Source organism: Palaemon carinicauda, chromosome 10 (assembly GCF_036898095.1).
Source record: "Palaemon carinicauda isolate YSFRI2023 chromosome 10, ASM3689809v2, whole genome shotgun sequence".
Classification (NCBI taxonomy): Eukaryota; Metazoa; Arthropoda; class Malacostraca; order Decapoda; family Palaemonidae; genus Palaemon; species Palaemon carinicauda.
The window spans coordinates 49,654,455-49,660,720 of record NC_090734.1 but is presented as its reverse complement, the minus strand read 5'-3'; positions in this window follow the sequence as shown (position 1 = coordinate 49,660,720).

Sequence of the window (6,266 nt, the reverse complement as noted above, 5' to 3'; positions counted from 1 at the left end):
TTAACCACTTACATTGATATGCGTTTTATTAATTTTATATGATAAGGCATACTTTGATACGCTTTCCATCAGCATTTAACGGACTCAGGCATCAGATACGCTATTTCCATTTTCCATAAGAAAACCGTGATCCAGAATTTTTTTTTTTTATATTAATTTCATCATATGGGAAGCTTCAGCAAATATGAAGATATTCCTATCGGCACAAGGTTTTTAAAAAAGAAAAAAAAAAAAAAAAAAAAAAAAAAAAAAAAAAAAAAAAAAAAATTTCTGGCTTAAGGGGATCAATCCTGAATTCTTTCCAAAACCGTCAAATTAGTAGCTTCAAGATCATGGACACTTACCACAACGGCAAATCCAGCTTTTTCAACATTCACAATAATATCAGTTCGTTTTCGGGCACATAAGAGTCATCATATTGGTGGTATACAGGTTGTTTCCAGCTTCCCATCAAACCTGTTAACATAACCACTTTAACTTTATCATGAGGCTCATACAAAACGTCCATCCTTTTGTCCTAATCCCACTTACTAGTAATATCCATTTCATCAAATGACCTAACGACAAGTTTTTCTATTGCCGTCACTGTTTCTGGGTTTGCTTTCATCCGTGACAGAACCGAATGCAAAATACCGGGCTCATATTTGAGATTTTGCTGTCTTTTTTTCAGTGTACTTTTTTATGGCAGGGGAAATCTTCTTATAGTTCGCAAATACACATAGCATTTGGTGTTCATGCTCCTGAGAGTGAAAGCTAACGATTCATCTTAATCACTCCATTGACTGACAAACTTAGTTATGAGAGCATTTATCTATGTTGTACTTAGCACAGGTAAAAATAAATTGTTCATTTCAGTTAATATGAACTTAGTCTCTGTCACTTCCATTTCCAAACTAACCAGTTTCTGGAGTTCTTGATTAGTCTTGCCCAAATGCTCTATTTTTTTTTTCTTTAGCTCTTTAACTTCCTCTACTTGTTCAACTATATTTTTTCGGAACTCTCTTCAGGCTGGGGAGTAATTTCTTGAACAGTCTTCTGGAGAAACTTTATTGGATCTGAATGACACTTCTCCATTTCACATGACATTTCCTTGGCTGTCCACCTGAGTCCTCACTTTATGGCTCGTGCACATCCTCCCTCTTCCTTCTCAGATACACTTTTACCTAAAAAGACAGTGTTGCATTTTCGATTTTAAGAAATCACAACAACAATTTATATTTTCGGCGTCAATGAACTTATATGTAAGGATGCCAGGAAACCTCAAATCAATCAGTTAAGGGGGAAAAAATTAATATTTTTCATATATTTAATGATCACATAAAAACGATGGCAGAGGATTTAAATTTGATAGTCTAATAAATTCTACTTTTCGTAATCTAGTTGTCAGAGCCAGTAAAATATTTTAGGAAAATAAAGTCGAAGGGAAGAAATTAATCATGCAGGTTTTTGGCAAATTTCTCAACTTGTAACTAACCATTAGATAAAAAAAAAAGGGGGGGGGGATGGAACAGCCTCTTCCTTCATGGCACGTTGATTTTTGGGTTTTCCAATTCCCAGAAGTTGGTACTTCACATCTGCAGCATAGCCCTCTATTTTAAAATGGACGGATCAAATTAGAGCACGTTTCCAATTAATATCGTCTGCGTGTTTGGAATCATGCATCTATTTCATCCTGGTAATTTCTTGTTTTGGAAAAAAATATTTCGAATGGCCATACTAATAGTCCTCTGCTCTTATTATGGCATCAAAATACAGCAGACCTGGAAGGCATGTCTACTGGAAGTTAATTAACGTGACAGATATCAAATAAGACTACCTCAAGTCAGGTCAAACCTCAGTCACGTCACCGAAAAATTACGTTACTGAAGCTCATCCCACATGTGCGTACCTCACTGATGAGCCGACCTCTCCTATTAAAGGACCTTGCATTCAACAATGATAATAAATATACATAGTCATCGTTTTTTTATACACGAGAAGGGGATCCAAAAGCTGTCAATTTCCTAATAATTCCAGAAAAGTCAGATTTTAGATCAAAGGATAATACTGGATTAAAGGAAAACAGACTAGGGCTTAGAATCAAATTTCTACATTTGTTACAGGATATTAGAAAGTATTCAACAATATTCCTCTGAGTATAGTCATTTATATTAATTATTTAATTCGTGTCTGACAATCCAATTCTGCGACTTGATCCTAACCAGTAGGAGGCCAAGGCATTATTAGGTGAACCACTAGAGACGGCAACCTTATGGTGTTTTAATCTTACTGAAATTCCTTTGGATATTTGACCGACATAAACTAAGTTACACTCTGATCAAGGAATAATATATACTTTATTATTATAGTTCCCCCAACTATTCTTAATCAACATGTTTGTAATGTACAATTATATATAAACGCAACCCCAATGTCTATTTTTCGAAAGGGGTATAACATTTAAAATACAAACATGAAATGGCAAACATAGCATGTTATAAATTATTTACTTTTTCTCTAACTGGACACTATAAAATGTTTCCTTAGCCTTATTTATACAGTTTTCTATGAAATATTTGGGATAGCAGAATTTTTGATATTTTTTCTCATTTTTATTTAACTTGTCCTCGAAGTACTCTGGGCTACAAATGCTAAATGCACTAAGGTACATGGAGGAAAAAAACAGAATGTTTTATGTTTTTAGAGTGGCCGGATTAGGAATACATTTATGAAAAATTATTGGTAGGCTTTCTATATATAGAAAACTTAAATTTATTTGATTTTTTAACTATTAAAACATCCAAAAAAGGGATATTGTTATTTTCTGAATTTTTTTATGGTACCTATAATCAGTGATTGAAACAACCCTCAATATTAAAATTTTATTCTAAAATACTTAGAGCATCGTCAACATATCGATACTAAAAAAAACTTGGAAGGAGCACACTGAAAGAATTATTCTTGATTGAAAAAACTTAATGTATATCCTTAATAAAAGAGGGGATAAGGGATTACCCATGGCCATACCGAATTTTTTTTTTTTTTTCATAGTAATCTATATTAAAACTAAATTTACGCCTTTTAATGCACAGGCAAATGACTTAAATAACTGTATGGGTTGTTGAAGTGAATCATAAGCATATATATATATATATATATATATATATATATATATATATATATATATATATATATATATATATATAAATATATATATATATATATATATATATATATATATATATATATATATATATATATATATATATATACAAATATATATTTATATATAAATAAATATATATAAATATATATATATATATATATATATATATATATATATATATATATATATATATATATATATATATATATATATATATATATATATATATATATATATATATATATATATACATATATCAGGGTTAAAAGAATACCTATTCTTTTAACCCTGCATATATATATATATATATATATATATATATATATATATATATATATATATATATATATATATATACATATACATATATATATATATATATATATATATATATATATATATATATATATATATATATATATATATATATATATATATATATATATATATATATATATATATATACAGTCTAGACCACTGGAGGACAAAGGCTTCAGACGTATCAATTTACGTATTGGGCTCGGCCAGTTTCCTTCAAGGCGCTGGCCAGTGGAGATTGGTGATAGTTGGAGATTATTATGTGATCACTCACAGCAAACCAACTGACGAGGACTTCTGCAATTAACTGTCGAGAAAGTAAGTTTGGGTTGGGCAAGTTAGGTTTATTCACCCTTTATAGTTAGATAAGGTTAGGTTAGGGACACTAGATTATATTTCGCGCTAATATCTTAAATTATTTATGACCTGCCATGGATCTTGTCTCCTGTGTAAAAGGAAAAAAATATAGAAACAAAACAAAATAGTTAAACATATGACTTTAACTAGAATTTTCTTCTTTCATGTGCACAAAAATCATGTTGGTGGGATAATAAATAGTTAATCAATTTCTATCAATTACAACTAGCTTTTCAGCAGTATGTTACTTTATATTGATCAAAACCATATTATATGAAGTGTGAACTAGCTTTTCCATGCAAAATAATAATAATAATAATAATAATAATAATAATAATAATAATAATAATAATATTTTTTATTATTATTATTATTATTATTATTATTTTTATTATTATTATGACCATTATTATTATTATTATTAATATTATTATTATTACTACTATTATTATTATAATTATTATGATTTTTATTATTATTATAATTATTATTATTATTATTATTATTATTATTATTATTATTATTATTATTATTATTATTATTATTATTATGATTCCTTTAACAGCGGGGGCATAAAAACAATTTGAATATCGCCAACGTATCCCTACTTGTCCTAACAGGCGACTAAAAAGAGGTGGAGCGGGGAGAGAGTGATTGCTCCCCCAACTCTAGTTCTGGGGTGTTTGGATGTGCATGGATGTAGTACTATAGAGAGTAAAAGATGTGAGCTTGGAAATATGTTTAGGAATATTAGGATGGATATATTAGCTTTGTGTGAGACAAAGATAAAAGGGAAGTGTGAAGTGATGTTTGGTCAAGTGAAAGGTAGAGTGTCTGGGATTGAAAGGGGAAGAGGAAGAGAGGGTGTGGCTATATTGCTGAAGGAATGGATAACAGGTAAAGTAGTGGAATGGAAGGAGATATCATCTAGTTTAATGTGGGTGAGGGTTAGGTTGGGTAGTGAATGTTGGGCTTCTATTAGTGCGTATGGGCCATGTTTTGAGAAAAGGGAAAAAAAGTGGAATGAGTTCAGAAATGAATTAACTAGGAGTGTAAAGAGACTGGATAGAAGGAATTATGAGATTCTCATGAGTAACTTAAATGCTAGAGTGGTGCTGGAGAGGTAGATGTTGTCCTTGGGTAAGAATTGCGTATCAGGTGAAAATAAGATTGGTTAAAGACTGTTAGATATGTGTGATGAGCAAGAGTTGGTGATAAGTTCTAGCTTTTTCAGAAAGAAAGATAAAAACAAGTATACATGGCTAAGAGTGGCAAATGGAAGAGTGGTAGATAGGGCTTTAATGGATTAAGTGTTGATAACTAAAAGAATGTTTGGGAGATTGGGAGACATGGACATGTTTAGGGGTATGGCTGACGGTATGTCTGATCATTTTTTGGTTGTATGGAGAATATTTGTAGGAAAAGAGTTGAGGAATAGAGTGTGGGGATGTGAAAGGGAGCTAGTGAGGGTTGAAGATTTAAAAAGTGAATATCAAGAAAGGTTGAAAATGGCATATGACAGAGTGAAAGTGAGAGAAACTGGTAACTTAGAGTAGGATTAGAAGTTAGTAATAGAAGATATTGTTGCAATGCAAGTGATGTGTGTCGGTAGAAGTTTGTTGGAGGCAGCATGAGGAAGGGCAGTGAATGGTGGAATGAAGGAGTGAAGGTAAAAGTGGAAAAAAAAAAGAAGGCCTTTGAAGAATGGCTGCAGAGTAATAATGTAGAGAAGTATGAAAGATATAGAGAGAAAAATATGGAAGTAAAACGCAAGGTAACTTAGGCAAAGAGGGTGGCTGACCTGAGGTGGGGTCAAGGATTAGGTCTTTCATATGAAGAGAATATGAAGAAGTTTTGGAAAGAGGTGAAGAGAGTAAGGAAGGCTGGTTTGAGAATTGGAGACACAGTGAAAGAATGAAATGGAAGGTTGTTAAGAGGAGAGGAAGAGAGGAAAAGGTGGACTGAATGTTTTGAAAGTTTACTGAATGTTGAGGAATAGGGAGGCGGATATAATTGTTGTTGCAGGCGTTGAGGTACCAGTAATGGGAGATGAGAATGAGAGAGAAATTACAAGAGAGAAAGTAAGGAGAACACTAGATGAAACGAAATTAGGAAAAGCACTTGGTATGGATGGTATGAGCGCTGAGGTGTTGAAGGAAGGGGGTTGCGACTCTACTTGAATGGTTGGTGAGATTGTTTAATATGTGGTTTATGTTGTCAATTGTACCAGTAAATTGGGCTTTTGCATGTAATGTACCACTATGTAAGTTTAATGGAGATGTGCATAAGTGTTATAATTCAATGGGTATTAGTTTGTTCAGTGTGGTTGGAAAAATGTATGGTAGAGTACTGATTAATGGTATCATGGATAAAACCGGGAATGAAACAAGTTGGTTTTTGAAAAGGAAGAGGATGTATGAATTAGAATTTTACATTTAGGCAGATA